At 35.1% G+C, this 22,146-nt stretch overlaps 1 long non-coding RNA gene across 1 annotated transcript; it reads right to left on the reverse strand.

Annotated features, from left to right (window-relative positions):
* Window positions 1-5,534: 5,534 nt before the first annotated feature.
* Window positions 5,535-21,687, reverse strand: LOC123266597. Its single transcript, XR_006509816.1, has 3 exons — window positions 21,605-21,687; window positions 5,907-5,911; window positions 5,535-5,544 (listed from the first exon to the last, which is right to left on the reverse strand). It is a non-coding gene; the product is annotated as an uncharacterized LOC123266597 (long non-coding RNA).
* Between the last annotated feature and the right edge of the window lie 459 nt (window positions 21,688-22,146).

The following is a 22,146-nucleotide window of genomic DNA, read 5'->3' on the forward strand; positions in this document are numbered from 1 at the left end:
TCAAATCAATAGATTTTGAGAAATCTTCAAAAAACTGAAAAAAAAAATTTTTTCAAATGTGGTTTTTTTGGAATAACTTTTAAACGGCTTAATAGTTCAATTCCAAAAACTAATCAGCTCTTAACCTCAAAAAACCACGTCGATCGCCACCAGTCGGGTCAAAATCGGTTGATTCGTTCGAGAGATATCGTGAACGAAAGAAAACCGAAAAAAGTGTTATTTCGGAATAACTCCAAAATTCCTAGCGCGATCAATTCAAAATTTGAGATTCTTTATGAGGCTTAAAAAACTGCGTCAAATGCTGCCAACCGCGTGAAAATTGGTTTATTCATTTAAAAGTTATTGCGGTTTAAAAATTCAAAAAATAGTGTCATCAAATCCCTATCAGACTTTTGAGCTCGAAGAGCTCAAAAGCATAGGAAAACAATCTCTTTGTGCTTAGAGAGCTTAAAATAACCCACAAATTGTATTTTTGAGCTCGAAGAGCTCAAAAACGCCATTGGTGCAATTTTAAGCGCCTAAGTATGGAATTAGCGGGAAGTTGCAGGGATGGCCTTCAGGGTCAACTGTTTTCCTAATTTTTTTTTTTTTAAGTTACAAAAAACTTTTTTACCGATGGTCTCCAGATTTTATAGTTTGTAAAATTTATAGTTCTCTATGTGGATCTTTTCTAATTTTTCTAATAAAAACTTCACAAAAAAAATTTTACAAGACCAAGAACGAGACTCTCGGGTTGCGCTATATGTGGTGTCGGTATCACCGAAAATATTTTCAAAAACGTCTCGTCTCGTCTCGTCTCGCTTTTCCGAGACGAGAACGAGACGAGACGAGAAAAATCTCGCTCTCGTGTGAAGCCCTACTTCCTAAGATCTCAAAACGTCGAGATCTGATGAAAACTCGATTTTCGAAAAACGGGGTACAACCAATAACTTCCCGATTTGTGAAAATCTCCGATTTTCTTAGCGGGAAGTTAAAAATCTTGGTGACAAGTCGATTCTTGTAAACAAGATTTTTATATCCGCTTAAAAATTGCTTTGAACTTTAATAAATTTTGTTTATATTCTCTCAAATCCGAGTTTCGCCGTTGATATTACAAAAAATTTTGTTCGATAAAAATCCGCAAAGGTAGGTATTTTGGTAGTAAACTTGAAGTGATGACACTCATCTGAGGTTATGAATACATCCTCAACAAAACCGAGTACGTTGCTATTGGTCAAGCGAAGCGAGTTCCGAAAGTAATTTAAGGGTTGGTATTTAACGAAAAAATCCTGGGCGTGTGCTGGAATCGAACCTGGGTCCTCAGATCTTTAGTCTCGTACATTACTACTAGCCTGAATCGAGCACACTGAAAATAAATAATTATTTAAAGAAACTAAAAAAACACGCTTTTTATAGAAAACCAAACTAAAAAGTAGAAAATAAATTTTAATAAATTTGAATTAAGAATAGTGTAAAAATGTAATTATTCGTTTAATTTGCTTGCAATGCTTCACGTGTGTCATTTTTATATTTACAAATATAAATATCCCTACCCGTTGAGTAAATGTAAACGGTAGGGTTCCCAAAAGGGAACGTTTAGGAATACGGATATTTAATAAATATAAACTAATTACTTTATAATTTATAATTGAATTTTGCAGGTAATAATTAATCTTTTTGTGCTTGAAAATCCGCATCGAATACTACTTATTTCATCAAAAACAGTTGATTCGATGAGAAGATATTGCGGTTAGAAATTTTAAAAAATGTATGTCTCCAACAACCACTAGATTTTTGAGCTCAAAAAAGTAGAAAAGTTGTGTTTTTGAGGTCGAAGAGTTCAAAACTTTGAAATAGATAATTTATCGAGCGTTTCGAACTCGTACATAGCGGAAAGTTCTAGGGATGGCCTGCCGGGTCAATCGTTTTTCAGATTTTTAACTTCTCGCTAAGAAAATCGAAGATTTTGTCCCCGTGCTTCCGAGAAAGCCAGACGTTGATGTTTAGGATCAGGCGCGCCGTCCATCTGCCCGTCTCTCCCGATGTCCATCGGTCCTGCCACTCTTGCTGCGTTTCCGCCTTTATCCTCGTTCTTGCGTCCTCCATGTTTTCATCACTGTTTTTAGCGTCATAGAGTTTTGCTCTCTCAAACGCGAGTAGGTTGATTGGCGTAGCTCCCGCTATGACCAATACAGCCGCTTCGAAAACTGTGCGGTAGGCGCAGGCAACCCTGAGAGCGCCTCGCCGCTGTACTGTTGCTATCTTTCGCCGGTAGGTCTTCTGCTTTAATATGTCTGCCCATATCTCCGCTCCATAAAACAGTACCGAGTGGACTGCTTCTAGAAGAACTCTTCTCTTTTTTGTTCTTGGTCCCATGGTGTTGGTCATAATTCGTGCTAGGCTAGACACCGTCTTGCTGGCTTTCTTGCGCATGCACTGTCGAGGTGTTCACGGAAAGATAGTTTCTCGTCCATCATTATCCTTAGATAGCGCAGGGCCCTCGTTGACGCCAGTGTTGCTCCTCCCATGTCCACAGCGAATGGTTTCTAGGAACCATTTTTGACGTGTCAAAACGACCATCTCGGTTTTCTGTTTGGCGAGTTCCAGGTGATGCTTATCAAGCCAAGTCTCGACGGCGTCAATGGCTTCCCGAACTAGCAGTTCGGCCTCTTCTACACTGTCCACCACTATAGTGGCCGCAACGTCGTCTGCAAAGCCTGTTAGCTCTACTTGCTCTGGCAACGGGATTTCAAGAAGTTTGTCGTAGTCTGCATTCCATAGATCGGGCCCCATTATTGAGCCTTGCGGCACGCCAGCCGTTATGGCGTATTCTTATGGGCCTTCAGTAGTTTCCACTATTAGCTTTCTATCGTCAAGGTAGTTGTCGACGGTGACCGTCTCTTTTTTCTCACGCAAAAATTTCTCGCGACATAAATTCTCAGCAATAATCTTGTACAATATTTTCTTAAAGGCATTATTTCTCAATGTCAAAATTTATTCGGTATTATTTTCTTATACAAAAATTTCTTTCAATATGGCTCTGTGTCTTTATTGATTCATAATAATTCATCAGGACAAAAATTTCTCATACAAAATTAAAAACACGCACAACAACCATGATAAAAGGGCACAACACGATCACAAGCTTGTGTTTGTCTAATATCAAATAAACACACACGACAATCATGATAAAAGGGCACAACACGGTAACAAGCTTATTGTTTCTATTATATTACTCTAAAATCGTTGGGGTCCAGGGGCGAAGCCCCGGCGGGGGTTAAGGGGTGGAGCTCCCCATTTTAATGACTATTAATTTTTATTGTTTTTATTATTTTACTTTAAAATTGTTGGGGTCCAGGGGCGACGCCCCTGCGGGAGTTGGGGGCGGAGCCCCCCATTTTAATAACATAAATTTATGTTAAAATTAATTGTTGGTCTAATGTATTAAAATGTTATAAAACTATACATTGAGAAATTTTTGAATGATAATTTTTTGTTCGTTGAGAATTTTTTTAATCGAGAAATTTTTGAGTGAGAATTTTTTGCATATGATAAATTTTTGTTTGAGAAATATTTGATGAGAAATTTTTGTCTTGAGAAATTGTGACGGATAAATAAAAGCACGGAGCCGTTGTCGACTAGTGCCAGGTTCTCTGGCTCCACGTCAAACTTGTGCTCCAGAGCGTCTAAAATGTCTCCCCAGTATGCGCTATTAAATACGTTTTTGACATCTAGCGTGAGGAGAAGGCATACTTTACGAGCTTTGAGGCTGCCCGACCATGCTTTTGTTACTGTCTTTATGACTTTCTCAATCGCTCCGACTGTCGAACGACCTTTCCGGAAGCCATGCTGGTTGGTGGCAAACCCTCCAGCACGGCCTATGTCGTGGCGGACTCTCCCTTGTATGAGCTTCTCGAGCAGTTTTCCAGCAATGTCTAGCGTACAGGGCTACAATCTTGATCACCGTTGCCGGGATGCCATCAGGTCCAGGTGCTTTTCCAGTTTTGAGTGACTTGGCCGCGTCTTGTAGTTCCTTAGTTGTGAAGGGTGTTACTTCTCTGTTTTTTGTGTAGTGTTTCTTCTCCCGCGGCAGGTATTTGGAGAAAAGCTCCGCTACAATGCTGTCCATTAAGGCAGGAGACTTCGGCGCTTCTGGTGAAGCCTTTCCAAGTCGTTTGGTGACAATTTGGTAGGCTTTACCCCAGATGTCCTTGTCGAGATTGTTGCAGATCTCTTTCCCTAACATCGCTTATCTTGCTTTGATGGCTCGGTTTAGCGTCTTTTTGGCCTGCTTGTACTCTTTTGAATACAAGTCCTGGCTTGGGGAGCGTTTCGCGGCTCTCGTTGCGCGGCGACGTAGCTGATGGCATATTTTGCGAAGTTCTGCTATGTCTGCTGACCACCAGTACGCCAGCCTGTGGAAACTCTGATTTCTCAGCCGCGGCATAGAGACGTCACATAGAGTCGGGTTGTTCTGAAGGATAGACTAGCTTCATGCAAGTGAAGCTCGCAATGCCTCTGGATCAAGCCTCTTGGCATTCCACTTCCACTTAGAAAGGTCGCGTTGTGAATCCGGAGCAGATGCCAATCCAACGTTGAATGTCACGAACTGGTGATCACTGCCACTGTATTCTTCGGATACAGTCCAGTCTTCGATCATGTTGGCAGTCCTTGGAGTCGCCAACGAAATATCGAGGATGGATTCCTGGTACCCCGGTCTTCTAAAGATCGTGGTGCTCCCGGTGATCCGCACTATGAGGTCAAGTCTAGCCGCGACGTCAGCGACCTCGTTACCTCTGGTGTCGGAGAAAGCAGCGCCCCACTCAGCCGATTTAGCGTTAAAGTCTCCGGCTACGGTGACTTCGCCGTCGAACTTAGTGACCGCATCTTCTATATTTGCCAGTTTCTGTCGGAACACACTAATCCCTTCGTTAGGTGAGAGATAGACACTCATGAAGTAGGTTGTGGGGGTTTGAAGCCAGACAAAACCTGCTCCACTTCCGCTATTGTTGACGGTAACGTTCTTTGTGTTCACAATCCAAATTGTTGCCGTGCCAATTTCATCTGCGAACCATGTTTTACCTTCGATGTTTAAATATTGCTCGCAAATAAAGCAGACGTCGATTTTATCTTCAAAGACACGCTGGCGCAGCAGGTTTTGCGCCAAGGCGCTCCTATTCAGGTTGCCTTGTAGTATGCGTGTCATTTCTGCCCTCTCGTGGCTTGAGCAAGTGCTCCAGTGCCAGAAATATGGCATAGACCATCCTGGGCATCTTTGTCCGGAGCACAAAGGAAGCATTTTGGCTTCTCCGTGCAGTTTACGGCCTTGTGGTTTTCTCTGCCATATTTGTAGCAGCACCTGCTTCTGTCTGGTCCCGCACACTGACGTGTTTGGTGTCCAAAACCAAGAAAATTAAAACAGCGTGTTACTTTTGCAACTGGGCGTATACGACAGTTCACCCAACCGATCATTATACGGGCCTTAATCGCACTGGCCTCGTCTACTTCGCAGAAGGCTGCCCGATTGCCTCGTGATGTAGGTTTTGTCAAATTTACCCGTTTGACCTCCAGGTTGTCAGTGAACTCACGTTTGAGTGCTTCACGGACTTCGCTCTCGGTAGAGATTTCATCCAAGTCGAGGATCTCGATCGTTGTTGTTGGTGTTAGCGTCTTGACCGTGCCGATATTTGCAGTGGCTGACTTTACTGCATCGGTGAAAGCCTTGCTGTCTTTGGTCTTTCGAGCCATTTCAAGGAGAACGCCTCCGTGTTTCGTCTTTTTAATAGACTTTATATCTACGCCCGTCTCAACAGGGCTTACCTTGGCCTTGATTTTCTAGAGGAGATCGGCGTATGTTCGCCCTTCAGCTGGTTGGACAAGCGCAGCTTTAATTCTTGTCTTCTTCCTCCTCGGTTTCTTGGAGCCACCATTGCTTGGCTGGTTTTGGGCTGTAGCAGATTGAGCCGCTGGCTCCTGTTCTTCCTTTTTCTTGTTTTGCCGAGTCACTTTGGTCCAGGTATCATCCCAGGCTGTCTTTTTCTGTGCTGGCTCGTCAATTTCTGAGGGAGGGCTGGGCGTGGACAGCGGCCTCTTCTTGTTGTTGCCCTTTCCTTGCTGTGGTAATTTCTTAGGAGTGACCAGAGGTGGTTGTTTTTTGCTCAGACTCGGAGATGTTTGAGTCGTTGACGCCGACGTCGTTGGTGATTTGTCGGCCAACCTATATGCCGTACTGATAGACGTAACCAATTTTCTGATCTCATGATGGAGATTCTTCTTGTCTTTTATGAAGTCGGCTAACTCTTCAATCTTGCTGCCGAGCCTCTCCATTGATGACTGTTGGCCGGTGACGGATGGTACAGAGTTAATTCTTCCTCGGTAGGTTTGATTAGTGACAGGAGCAAAAAGTTTTTCACTTTTTGGAGGAACGTTGCTCAGCTGTCCTGAACGGTCGCTTGATAACGACGAGTTCAGGCCTGTTTGCACGCCATCCCTCGCCGGCACTGAGGTATCCAACCCCTATACTGTATAGAATGTTTGAAAGTTTTGTGACATTTCCATATTGTTGTTGATGTTGTTCATTTGGCACTACCCGGAGAGCACGTGTAGGGTGTAAAAGCAGAACCTACAGACGCGAACAACGCTACCCTCCGTGTGTGTGTGTGTGTGTGTGTGTGTTAAAAATTAACTATTTTTTACGAATGTTTAATAATTTAAAAAAATACAAAAGTCAAGTCCTTATATGACTTTAGAATTTGTACATCGTTCTGTATACTTTTAATATTTTATGTTAATTGAATATTGGTTAACTCTTGAACCAAGGCTGGCAAACTAAGACTCGTTACATAGACATTGGCTAGGTCTTGGTTCAAAACTGGCAAACCAAGACTTGTTACATACACGAAGAAAAATGGATGGCGTTTAACACAATGTTAGTATGGTCTCCAGACCGATACTAAAATAGTATGTGAAATATTGCAATTCAATATTGTAACGAGTCCCATAAGTATGGCGTTATTTACTATGTAGTATAGTAATGGCGCTATTGTATTTTTTACACGTATGCATAGCAGGCTTGGCAAGACAGTATGGTCCTGAGACCCATACTACATTGCTGATGACGCAATGGTACTAGCGGTTCCCGCTATAATTTTTGGCGTGTTAAGCAATTAAACTAATGTGTTACCACCAAAACTACACTCATAGAAGGATTTGTTTTTATTTAATAAGCTTTATTAACTGTTCATCATAAGATTTAATAAACATTAATTAAAAGTTAGTAAATTATTTATTAAATACGATTTATTAAATGTTAATAAATATTTGTTAACAGTTAACAAATATTTATTTAAAATAAACAGCAAAAATAGCAATTTTCTTTTCACACTTTTTATGATTCTGTAGCTGTAATGCATGATAATAATTCAATTCACTAAATAAATTAACGTTTCAATATTTAAAAATTTTAAAGATAATAATGAGCTGTGATAGAATTTGGTATTTTATAACAAACGTTAATATAATGTAATGTAATTAATGCAAATAATTTATAAAGATGATTTGGGGGTAGTCATGTGACTTGAAAGCAAGCGCACGCAAATTTGTTGTGCTCCAAGTTTTTGCAAATATAAAGTGATAAAGTCTACTTTTTAAAATAGTGTAAATACTAAAATAGCTCTGTTAGTCCTAGTAAAGTGATTGATAAAGGAATTCAAGCTTTAGAAAAAGAATCCGCTAATTCCTAATAAATAAAAGTCAGTAGCGGCAGTGTAGAGGTTAAGTAATGCCAGCGTCGTCACAGAATAACAACACAGGTGAGATATACCAGCAGGGAGGTAAACCTACTACAAGTCCCTCGCTGGCTTCGACATCTACCAGGCAACTTCCTTACTCCCCAGCCAACAAACTAAGCACAAGTGATAACATAGACAAAACTAAAGGCGGACCAGGCAAACCAACGGTAGCTGACAGCTGGACTAAATACCGCGAGAATTCACCAAATCTTAATAGTATCAGTGAATGTCTAAACAAGAAGAGAAGTTATACTGAAATAGAAGACTCAGAGCAAGAACAACAAGTGACAGAGCCTTCTACTCTGACTAAACGTCAAGCAACTGGGAATACGGCTGGGACTACTGATAGTAAAAAGGAAGAGAAACTACAAGACGATGAGATGGAAAAGATTCTGAAAGCAATAGAGGAAGGGAATGAAAAAACTATGAATGCAATAGGTGATCTTAAAAAACAAGTGGAAGAAAACAGTGAAAAATGGGACAAAAAATTCACCACCCTAACATCAGATGTAGAAGCACTAAAAAAACAGCTTGCTACAACAAGAGAAGATACTATAGCCAAGGTAGTCGAAGATGCCAAGGTGAAACTAAATACGATGCTCACGTCAGATAAAGGCCTGAGTTCGTTGCATGAAATGAAGCAAAGATTGGACTATCTAGACAGTCTAGCTGAAAAAAATGAGCAGCTCCAGAGAAAAAGTAATATAATTATTAAAGGCCTGAATCTCCAAAGAGACAACCTGCTGAGCCAGATAAACAACTTCATGGAGACACATTTCAAACTCCGCAATGCTGCGCTAGAAGCTTTTACTTTAGGCCAAAACCACAACGTAGTAAAAGTTAAGCTTAATTTACCAGAAACTAAGTACTACATACTCAAAAACAAATTCACTGCGCTTAAAAATACAAGCATCTACATTGAAGCAGACCTTACACCTAAAGAAGCACAAATTGCCAAAAAGATAAGAGATATAGCGAGAAGCAAGAAACAAGAAGGTGCAAAAGTAAAAATCTACAGCTCTAAACTCCTTATTGACAACAAGTGGTGGTTCAGAAGGAAGAAGTTGCAGACTTGATACCGGCCCCGGAGAAACCTATTCTGAAAGCCCTTCAAACAGCTCTTGATGCTAAAGAGAAGCAAAGACCCGTACGCAGTCCAAAAAACTAAATAGTGTAAGCAGTATCAATCTAATTTTCTGGAATCTGCATGGATTCAAAAATCTTTCCTCCTTTAACTTCAAAAACAGCGATTCTATAATATGTGCATGTGAAACCTGGTTTACATCCCCTCCTCAAAATCAAAATTCCTGCTTAACTGGTTATAAGTGTATATGGGCAAATGCAAGTAAGGCAACGACAAGTGGTCGACCGAGTGGAGGTCTTCTAACAGCAGCCAAGGCTACACATCTTCAAACGCTTGAAGCAAAATATGAATGGATCTTCACAAAAGCCATAATAAATAAGCTAAGTATCCTAATTGGAAATATTTACCTAAAGCCAACATCTGATATCAAGGAAAACCTGAAAGGTTTGCAAAAAATCCTTGATGATGAAAGTGTAAATTACTATGACTTAATCATTATAGGAGGTGACTTCAACGCAAGAGTTGGACGTTTGCAGGAACTCCCTAAGGAAATAACTGAGATTTCAGTACTTGATCATCAGCATGAAAGCATGGACATAGTAACCAACGAAAGAGGAAAACTTCTCACTTGTTTCATGGAAAAGAATGGGTTTATTCTACTTAACGGCCGAAGCCCAAATGATAAGCCAGCAAATTTTACCTTCAACAATGGAAATGGCTCAAGTGTGATTGACTTAATCTGGATAAAAACTGATAGGCTAGAGCTAGTGACAAACTTAGAAGTAATAAAAGTAGCTACTGAATCTGATCACCAACCAGTACTGCTTAGTCTTGCTGAAGCACTCGTAACCCAACCAGATGATTCTTCACACAGCACAATTGCGACGCTGACTATCAAATGGAAAGATCAACCACTAAAAAGCAAGCAAACCTTTTATCTTGAGCTAGCACACTCATTCAGACAAAATGCCAGCAACACACTGAATACAGTAAGCCAACTCTATGATAACTTCTGTGACGCAATCTACGAAGCTGCTGAAACTGCAAGCCTACTTAGTAAGAGAAGCAATAAGATAACAATACCGAAAGGACAGCAACGGTTTGATAATGAATCTAAATACCTCAAGAAAGAATGCAATTCACTTTTAAAACTGTGCTACACGCACAATTTTGAAGAACCATGGAGATCACATTACCTCAAAGCTAAGAAACACTATAAAAACCAACTAATATTTAAAAAGAAAAATGAACAAGAGACAATAGTTAAAAAATTCAATAATGTGAAAAATCCAGTTGATTTTTGGAAAACAGTAAGAAGTCTAAAGCCGCGCACAAATCCAAACAAAACACCTACAATAGAATGCTGGAATAATTTTTACAGACAAATATATCCTCCAAGAAAGTACATCCTACAATTCGACTTTCGCAACGAAGAACCAATGCTTGATGCGGTAATCTCGAGCGCTGAACTGCAAAAAGCGATCACCAACCTTAAAAACAACAAGGCCACAGGACCAGATGGAATCCCTAATGAGATCTTCAAATCTCTACCAGACAACTGGCATGACTACCTACTAAAACTATTTAACAAGGTGCTTGAGGACCAAGCTCATGATCTATAAATCGAAGGGGAAACCTAAAACAATGAAAGAGTGTATGCGCTCATACGAAGGTAAACCAATTGAATTAGCTAAATCATTTAGATACTTAGGCGTACACCTCACAGCAACAACCCTCGGACAATTAACAGCTGACTTCTCTATTAAAAAAGCATTACTGGCATCGAACTCTACCCTCGCTATCATAAATAGATCTGGCTCAAACTCGATACAAGCCAGCATCAAACTCTATGAAAGCATGGTCCAATCGACCCTTCTCTATGCAATACCAACGTGGGGTCTTGACCACCGAAACCATCTTGAAAGAGTAGCGGCAGATTTCTTCAAGAAATTGCTACATCTACCTAGATGTACGGCTAGCTGGGCAATACGACTCGAACTCGATCTGATTCCTATAGAATACAAGGTGATGGACTTAAGGTGGAACTGGTTAACAAAAATATTGGCAGCTGATGACTCTTACCTGCCTAAAATCTGCATCAAGAGACTAGATGAACTTGTAAATAGTCCAGCATGCCAAGAAGAGCTAAACTGGGTGACTAAATTCAAGAATTTCCTCAAAAAAATGAATGCAGAAGATCTTTGGCCTGTAACTGATCATCAGGGCCTGGAAGTTAGGGCCAACAATTGCACGTAAATTAAGCGAAAAAAAACACGCTTGAATAAAATAATCGAAAAAAAATGACAAACGTAAACAAGTCAAATTGTTTACATGCAAAATATAGCCTCTAACGCAAATGTCAAATAAAAAAAAAAGTTGACAGTAAAACGAGTAAAAAGAATTTAAAATTATAATAAAAAATTAAAATAAATTTTAAAATGAGAAGGGAATTTTCGAATAAGTAAAATATATGAAAAAATGTTAACTATGAGCGCAGTATTTTTTCTAACTTCCCGCCAAGAAAATTGAAAATTTCCAAAAGTCGGGAAGTTATTAGTTTTACCCCGTTTTTCGAAAATCGAGTTTTCAACGGATGTTGACGTTTTGAGGTCCTAGGAAGCCTCCCCGAATGTTTCCGCGGTGATGTCCGTATGTCTGTATGTGTGTGTGTGTGTGTGTGTGTGTGTGTGTGTGTGTGTGTGTGTGTGTGTGTGTGTGTGTGTGTGTGTGTGTGTGTGTGTGTGTGTGTGTGTGTGTGTATGTAGCCGTGTGTAAACCTTCATAACTTTTGAACGGCTCGACGGATTTCATCGCGGTTGGTGCCATTCGAAAGGGCTTGATTAAACTTAGATTTTGAATACAATTTGGAGCGATTTGAACCGGTATATTTTGAGAAATCTCAAATTTCAGAATTATTTTCAGAAATATTTTTTGCTACACATTTTGCTCGGTATCTTACAAAATGCCTTTTTTTGCTGAACGGGCAGAAAGCGTCAACTTTCGGCCCGCTGCGCTAAACAAAGTTGCCACTTTCTGCCTTCGTCGAGCAAAAAAATAGCATACACTCCTCGGGAAGTAAATAAGAAAGCCTCAGATCACATGTTTGTTGACTTCGGCCAAAAATTACTTTCTTCGGTGTGTAATATACTATTTCTGCTTGATGTAGCCAGAATGTAGCAACTTTGTTTAGCGCAGCGGCCATTTTTTTAATTTATTTTTTTCAGAATTATTTTTTAGTACACATTTTGCTCAGTATCTTACAAAATGTATTTCTCAGTGTATCTGGCCGAATATCTAAATCGGTTTCTATTTTACTGTCTCTTTAAATATTTTGTTTAAATTGGAGATAAAATTCAAGACAAAATTCAGTCCAACATTAAATGTGAAATCCAAGATAAAACTCAAGACAAAATTAAGGATGAAATTTAAGAAAAAATCTAAGATAAAATTCAAGACAAAATCTAAGATAAAATTCAAAACAAAATCTAAGATAAAATTTAAGAGAAATTTCAAGACAAAATCTGAGATAAAATTCAAGACAAAATTTCAAGACAAAATTTCAAGACAAAATTTCAAGGCAAAATTTCAAGACAAAATTTTGAGATAAAAATTCAAGACAAAAATTTCAATACAAAATTTTAAGACAAAATTTCAAGACAAAAATTCAAGACAAAAATTTCAATACAAAATTTCAAGACAAAATTTCAAGACAAAATTTTAAGACAAAAATTTCAATACAAAATTTTAAGACAAAAACTAAAACCAAATTAAATTTCAATTTGGTGTTGATATTTTATTTCTCCACCAGTAATCAACTGTTATTTCTCCAGGGTTGAACTTGGGGCAATATACTTTTGAATTTTTCTGCAGAGAATTTTATTTTCCATAATTCTCAATAAATATAAAATTTAATCAAGTCAATACAAAATAATGGAATACGGAGAGAAAGGAATTGATGTTATTCCTACGTAGAATGGTAACCATTACTATGTTACATTGTACGGAAATTTTTGTGAGAATCCTGTGTAAATTTGCAGAGAAAAATCTAAAAAATTTTGATAACAATATGAAAAATCACTCATTCGATGTGGAATTAAATTCTAAAAATAGCGTTGTTTTTTTTTTCATTTTTTTGATAAAAATTTCAATTTTTTATCAACTCTTGAATTTGGATTAGCAATCTAATCCTCACTCTGCTACTAGCTTCAGCTGATTACGAGAAACAAAAAAATATCAAATTTTTTACAGCCTATCAGAAAGCTTGGCTCAGACTATCTTTTTTCTCTCTCTTTTAGCGAAACCAGATTCCTGGCCCTAGTTATATATAATTACAATCGTGGTCATTAATTTAAGTATGTTTTTAATATTACTGGAAAATAGCCGAGGCTTTGCTAGACCGGAAATTTTTTTTGTGGTTTTTTTGAGATTTCTCAAAATATACCGGTTTAAATCGCTCCAAATTATATTCAAAATCTAAGTTTAGTCAAGCCCTTTCGAGTGGCACCAACCGCGATGAAATCGGTCGAGCCGTTCAAAAGTTATGAGAGGTTTACATACGGCCACACACACAGACACACACACATATACAGACATACGGACATCATCGCGGAAACATTCGGGGAGGCTTCCTAGGACCTCAAAACGTCAACATCCGTTGAAAACTCGATTTTCGAAAAACGGGGTAAAACTAATAACTTCCCGACTTTTGGAAATTTTCAATTTTCTTAGCGGGAAGTTAGAAAAAATACTGCGCTCATAGTTAACATTTTTTCATATATTTTACTTATTCGAAAATTCCCTTCTCATTTTAAAATTAATTTTAATTTTTTATTATAATTTTAAATTCTTTTTACTCGTTTTACTGTCAACTTTTTTTTTTATTTGACATTTGCGTTAGAGGCTATATTTTGCATGTAAACAATTTGACTTGTTTACGTTTGTCATTTTTTTTCGATTATTTTATTCAAGCGTGTTTTTTTTTCGCTTAATTTACATGCAATTGTTGGCCCCAACTTCCAGGCCCTGCTGATCATTGTTTATGGAAAAGCAAAAAGCTGGAGGTTTTTAATCGCTATAAAGACTCGCTTAGAGAGAGAGATGTAGCCAAGTATTGTAACTCTACGTCCTGTCTGTTTAGAATATACAAACCACTTACTATGGTCCTTGGCGAGCATGATTACCTGTATGAAAACCATCCCATGCTTATCAAAAGAACAATTGCACAAATAAGACTGGCGAACAAATACCAGGCATACTTGTCAATAATCAAATCAAATAAAATTAATCCAACGAAGATATATATGTTTGAACTGCACGCTGAATGAACCTGAAAATATCGAGCATATCCTCTTTGTATGCCCCGCATACGAAGACATTAGAAATAACTTATATGGCGGTACATACGAACCAGAACATACCAGCCTAAACTTCTACCTTGCAAACTTATCGCACTATGACACCAGGAAGCTGTGCAAGCTGGCTACACAAGTACTTGAAAGAAGAGACAAAATGTAATAACTCCAAAGAATGTAGATTCATTTATAATTGTATTGATGCTGCTTAACACCAAAACTAAACTTAAAAAAAAAAAAAAAAAAAAAAGAGAAAGAAGAGAAAAAGAAAAAATTTTTGCTATAAAATTTTTTTTTTTTTTTTTTTTTTTTAATTTTGATTGTTTTTATTACTTTTGCAGCAAATTATTTTCTTTTATTGTATAAAACTAATCACGGCTAATTGCGCGGTTGTAATTTCCATTGCGCCGATACGCGATGATCCGTTTTGATGATGCACTGAATTTGATGATCGAGACAAGTCGCCCGCCATCTTGTCGTCGCTCAAATTGTTCAGGTCGTAGGAGTACGCGGTTAATGCAGCGTTCATCGCTGATGACTAGAGTCAGAAGAAAAGTTATCTATGATAAAATTCATAAAGACCAGTTCAATAGATAGATTTCTAAAAAATTTGGTTTTATATTAAAGCGTGTTTTTTAAAACTATTAATTATTTTTTAATTCGGAAAATATTGTATTTTTTTTTTTTTGTTTTCTTCAATGAGAGATGTCCAAATTGAGAGATTTCCGAATTTTCTTGTCCATAATTAGAGATGTTCATTTGTAAAGCTTTTCTATATTCAGAGTTGTTCATTTGTGTATATATCAAATAACCTTGTTGTCTTTTAATCAAATTGTCTGAATTTAGGTTTGTCATTATTTTTTAATTTCCTTTGTATCTTCTTTTTATAATTCCATTTTTTTTTTAATTTAAATTGTTTCAATGGACTATTTTCTAATTTTAGGCCTTTTCAATTTTAATTTTGTATAATAATATGATCTAATAATTTAGTAAATGTCTTTATATTGAGCTATAGTTATTTGATATTGTTTATTTTTAAGACTGTAATTATAAGGAGACTAATATTTTATTTATTTTCTTTTAATTGAAACATCAAATTTATTTGAAATATTTTATTTGTATAGTTTTAATATTCAAATTATTTCTTTGGTGATTTACCATGTAGGAATTTTTCATCTTTAATTAAGTTTATGCATAGTAATTTTTATTTGGATAAATTTTTATAATTATGTTTGTCTGAGCTTACAATTATTCATTTTATGTGAATTTTCTTCATAGTTTCGTATATTTTTTTTATTTTCTGAACATATTATTAATTGAAATTTTTAGTAAGAGATGTCCAAATTGAGAATTTTTTATTCTACCCGAATCATTGCCAACCGTTACAAATCAATGACGACGACTGTATGTACTTAATACACTATTGCATAACAGAGTCCAACTATAAATACTTATTAACTGTAAATAAATGTACTTTACTCCCAAATAAATATTTATTGAATGTTAAAAAATATTTATTAAAATTTAATAAATTGAATAGTTGTCTTAAAATAAATTAAATTATTAATAGTTAATGAATCCTTCTATCAGTGTATATGAAGTAAAAGCCAATTTTTCAATTGATTGTTGTTGTTATTTTTCTTCACTAAAACCAATTAATATCAGAGTAAAAATAAAAAAAAATCAATCATCCCGTTAAAAAATATTCTGATTAGGCTTGATATGAGCTGATAAGGCCATATAAAATTTTTTGATATGTTCATATCTGGCCTGATATGATCTGATATGTCCATATTTAATTTTTGATATGGCCTGATATGAAAATTGGCCATATCAGGCCTCATCAAACCTTATCAATTTGATATGTCTATATCAGACTTGATATAGCTTGATATGCTCATATCTAATTTTACATTATTTTTTAATAGGTCCTGATATGCTCTGACATAACCTTATAAAGTTATATATACTTTGATAAACTTGAAAAAAAAATCCCTGATCAGGCTTGATATAACTTGATATGGATTCATATAGTCTGATATACTCATACCCTTACCAGCACATAAGTAGTCTTATGTACTCATATAAAGGCATACCCGAGGAAAAAAAACTATATATCATTATATATGATTCATATCTAATTATATAGAAGCATATGTAATTCATTCATAATTATATAATTGTATATATAATTCATATACAATTATAAATGAATCATATAGAATTCTATATAATTTTTTTTACTCCAGTGGGTATTTTGTGATTACCATAAAACATTCTCTTTTTCTATCTAAGAGTCTGTTACTCCAATGATAAACAATCTTTTAATAAATAGTATTTTTCGGATGAAATCATAGGAACTTAAAAAAAAATTTAATTTCACAAAAATTATTAGTTTTGTCAAGTTCAAAAATTGTTAGCTGGGCCCTCCAGCAATATATAGTTCCATATACTAAACAAATAATTCCATCAAAATTTAAGCTTTCAATTCTGATTTTACCTCGATTATTTTTTTTATTTCAAAGAAATTATAAATTCTAAAGCAACGAAGTACCTTAACAATATATCATAGAATCATTTTTGCGATTTCATGGATACATAGATAATTTTTTAAATCTACATATAGATACCTTATTATATATAAATATTGAAAATAATTAATAAATTAGATAAAAAATTTTGTTCACTATACATATCGATCATGTATACGATTTGCATTACTTGTAGTTATAATAAACTCTGTTCTCCAAATAAGTCTGTTCAGTGAACAGGCCCAGCCGCGATGAAGTCGCCCCTGGGGGACTCCCAATTTCACGAGTCGCACCTGTCAACCGCTAGTTCCCGCAAAAACTAACCGCCCGCACAAAGCTTAGCTTGACTGCTCACACCATGTCTCGACGGTGTGATTGGCTGATCGCTCCGCTGACATGCGCAATCAGCCTTCTTCCCCAAGTCAACGAGGAAGAAGACGCATTATTATTATTATATTTCGCTTCCACGCTTTCGTTGCAACAAGTCACCATTAGTATTTCTTTATTTTCGCTTTTTGTTAATAACCCGCATTTCGCTTATTTAATAATTTAATCCGCTTAAATTAATTGTTATTAACCCGCTTTAGTTAGTTACAGATAAATTGTGTTATTTGTGCAAATGATTCTCCGCTTTTCCAGTGTCGGCAGTGTGCTCAACCACGTGTCGACCGGCTTCGCTTTATTAATCACGCAGTGCTTTATTTATCAGCTTTTATTCATACAATCCGCTAACATATTAAATAAATATAACTTGTATTTAGTGTAAATAAATTTCTAGTTCACATTGTTAATAATAATTTACGCGTTTTAATTGAGATATCCAGACAAAAACCTGATCCTCCGCTTTCCCGCATTTTCAACATTTTATAAAGTCTCTTATAGGTAAACGGGCAGTGAATTAGTCTTTCGAGCGGTAGGTCCACGGTTCGATTCCCACTCACGCCGATTTTTTTTTCCTATGGAAATAATTATATATATTATTTTTTTTTTTTTTTTATTAGTTATTATTTAGAGTCGGTTTTAACTGCTGTGGTCATATCGCCGACTTTAACTGTTGGGAGTGGTACGTTGGGGTCTTTTTGGGTTGTGTAAATCTTAACCTACGCGGCAAGGGCCGAATATCAACCAAGTTGGTTTCTAAGACCAGCTTGGGATTCGAACCCACGCCTGGTCGGTAAGTTAGTCCGAGTCCTCTATAGGCCAAGCGCCTTAGACGACTCGGCTAACGTCACCGGTTTAATTATATATAATTATACCTAATTATACATAATTATATAGGGCTATTTTTCATTTATAATTATGTAATATAATGATATATAATTTTTTTTACCCGGGCGGGTACATAGTCTGATATACCTATATCAAGGCATATATAGTCATATGGTCAATTTCCATATCAGGCCTGATATAAACGGTTTATATCAGGCCTGATATAGTCTGATCAGAAAATTTTTTCACGGGATGTCATGAAATAATGAATATCATTTTTTATTTATATATAATATATTTCGGATATAACCTACGTTTATAATTAAATAAGCATTGTTGTTACGCCAATGGTGTTGTAGCTAATATTACAATATTGGCTTGGTCTACCTGCCAAAAGGATTGTACATGCGGCAAGCCCGTATGGGCCTGACAGCCATACTAGCATTGCGGCATCCGCGATAACTATCGTCAATGTTACCCCGGGGAAAAAAAATTATATATAATTATATAAAATTATATCTAATTATATATAATTTGATCTAATTTTATATAAATATATATAAAATTTAATATAATTATGTATAATTTTATATAAATATATAAATTTATACATAATTATATATAATATTATCTACCCGAAGAAAAATTTTTTTATATAATAAGATATAATTATATATAATTATACATAATAGTTAACTTAAAATTTTACATAAATATAAATAATTATATGAAATTATGTATCATTTTATATATTTTTGTATAATTATATATAATTTTATCTACTCGGGGAAAAAATTTTTATATAATAAAATATCATTATATAAAATTATATATAATTATACAAAACTATATAAAATTATGTATAATTTTATATAATTATATATAATTTTATCTAATTATACATAATTGTTAACTTGAAATTTTATATAAATATATAAAATTTTATATAATTACTAGCGGTTTCCCGCCCGCTTCGCTGGGCGAATTGAAAAGGAAATAAATTAAATTTTATGTTTTATTTCTATTTATTTTTTTTTATATTTTCTATATCTCAAATTTCTTTTTTATATCTCATGTGTTTAGAAAATGCAATGCTTTTAATCTGTTACATTTTCGCAATTCCGTAATAAGAACAATTCATCAATTATGTGATCAGCAAAAATAAAATGTATGTAAAATTCTTAGTCCGTTGACTGAATAGCTATATGTAATGTTAAATTTTGGAAACGTTACAATGACTTTTTTGCCGCTGCCAAAGAGACGATTGTTGTAAGAAAATATCACTATAAAGTAAGAAAAATATTTAAATCCGTTGAACTTGGAGGCCATCCCGGTATTTGTCTGTTTCTCTTAAGATTCTATCAAATTTGATATTTGTAGGAACATTTAAAGAATATGAATTTTTTGACAATTATCATTCCTGCACTCCTATGTGGGGGAGGAACTTCGTAAGATCCTATTCGAGATGATTTTTACATGACAAATAAAAGATTCTTACCAAATTTACAGCTTTTAGAAGCTATATTTTGGAAATTAAGATTTTTTTTTGTCAACACCCACCCTCGCAATCCTTATTGGGTGTGATTCGTCGTTAAATCCGCTCTTAGATTATTTCTACACCACATGTAGAAGATTTTTACCAAATTTGGAGTCTATAAGAACTATATTTTACAAACGGGAAATTTTCATTATCAATGCCCCCGCAATCCCTTAACTGAAATAGACGTCATACACGGAGATTCTCACCGAATTTTGAGTCTGTAGAAGTTACAGTTTGGAAATGAAAATTTTAGATTTTAACACCCACCTCCGCAATTCCTATCGGAAGTAGACTTTATTGAAATCCATTTTGAGGTGATCTCTACATAAGAGATAAAAAATTTCTAACAAATTTAGAGTTTTTAGAAGCTATATTTTGAAAATTAAGATTTTTTATGGTTAACACTCACCCCCACGATCATTAATGGAGTTGATTCGTTGTAAAATCCATTATTAGATCATTTTTATATCACATATAGAAGACCTCTACTAAATTTGGAGTTTATAGGAGCTATAGCTTGGAAATTCAAAATTTTAATTGTTAACACCCACCCCCGCAAACTCCTGTGAGGTATCTTAAAATTCGTTCGTATATTATTTCTACATCTCTTAGCGAAAATTCCTACCCAATTGGAGTCTGTAGGAGCTATAGATTGAAAATTAAAAATTTTCATTGTTAATACCCACCCCGCAACCCCCTATGGGTTGAGATATCCTAAAATTCGTTTATAAATTATTTTTACATCACTTACAGAAAATTCCTACAAAATTTTGAGTCTGTAGGAGCTAGAAGTCGGAAATTTTTAATTTTCATTGTTAACGTCCACCCCCGCAATCCATATTGGGAGTAGATTATCGTAAAATCCGCTCTTAGATCATTTCTACATCACATATAGGAGATTCCTACCAAATTTGAAGTCGATAGGAGCTATAGGTTAAAAATGGGAATTTTCTATTGTTAACGCCCCCGCAACCCCCCTTGTGGGTGGAATTTCATAAAATCCGTTCTTAGCTGACCTCTACTCGGCGAAAGGAATATTCCTACCAAATTTCAAGTCGCTACGCCTTATGGTTCCAGAGATATCGTGATGAGTCAATATATAGGTGGGAATCTCTTATATATATATATATAGATAATTATGTATACATACAAAATTCTATATAATGTCTGAGCAGAATTTTCTGAAAATTCACAAGTTTTCTCAATTTTTTCAAAATAGCTCAAACTATATTGGAATTACAGAAAATACAACTAATTGAGAGTTTGTTGAGAACAAAATTCTTCACAGATATAATTTAAAACATTTTTCTATTTGTTCATTAATTTAAAAAATAGAGTGCTTCAAAGCTGCACCAAAGATACAGTTGACAACACGGTTGAGAAATCTAATGTAATTTTTCAATTATAAAATACTTAAATATAATCAGCGTTAAAGTTTTTTTTAGATAAATTTTCACTTATTTTGCAAAATTTTGAAAAAATCAATTGAAAAGAACTTTAATTGTTAATAAAATTTTACTAAAGTATCCCACTACGATCTGACTTACGTTATATGATCAAGAGGACAAAGTAGTTCCGAATAAATCGACCTGCTGTTATATACATAGTAAAATACAAAGCAACCCTTCTTTGTTAAATTTTCCTATTACTAGTTAACGTAAGAAATCAGTCGAATAGCCCAAAAAAGATATTCAATTTTACGTAGGTTTACTCGATTAAATAGCATTACCTTCAATTGGACTCGGGAGGTTGTTTCTAGATAGTTCAACAAAATATTATAAAATTCCAGAACAAACTGAATGACGATCACTATTTGTTAATTAATTATAGGCAATTGAAAAAATGCTAATTGAGTAAATTCTTCTTCCGAGCTAATTGATTTTAAATTTTCGAGGTGCAGAAATGAATTGTAGAGCTTAAAAAAAACAGTAATGTTTTTTTTTTAATTAGAAATTTTCAACAGTGCCCATCCACATGCTTCCTAATCTAAGCTTTATACATTAATGTAATACATTGTTTATTGATTTTCTTATTTGATACATATCGATTTGATATATAGTGAAATATGTCGACATTCTTAGGCTTGAACAATAGTAAGTGAGTAAAGTTTCTCGTTTGACCAATCAGAAATCATAGCTATTTATTTGCAAGTTTTGACTAACGGCGAACTTCAAAGACTTTCATCTATTTTAAAGCATCCACGTCTGAACAATAGCACAAAAATTATAAACAAATCAAATTTCAGCTTACTTTTATAAAGAAATGATTTAACTCTCGGGAAAATATTCGGATCGCCTTGAAATTTTAACAGCTCGCTCTTTACCCGGGGAAAAAAAATTATATATAATTTTATATAATTATATATAAATCATTATATATAATTATGTATGAGTTTTGGCCATATATAATTATATAAAATTATGTAAAATTATACATAATTATATAAAATTATATGAAAAAATTTAATATTTTTTTTTTTAATTATATAAAAATTTTTTTTTAATTTTTAAATTAAAAATAAGTAGGGATTGGGCCTCACAGAATATTTGTGATCAGTTATCTGATGAAAAATTCTGAGTGTCGACGGGATTTGAACTCGAGTCCTTCTAGTTGCCAGTCCTGCGCGCTGCCACTGGTCCGCATTACACGATACAACTACAGG

Source organism: Cotesia glomerata, linkage group LG6 (genome assembly GCF_020080835.1).
Source record: "Cotesia glomerata isolate CgM1 linkage group LG6, MPM_Cglom_v2.3, whole genome shotgun sequence".
Lineage (NCBI taxonomy): Eukaryota > Metazoa > Arthropoda > Insecta > Hymenoptera > Braconidae > Cotesia > Cotesia glomerata.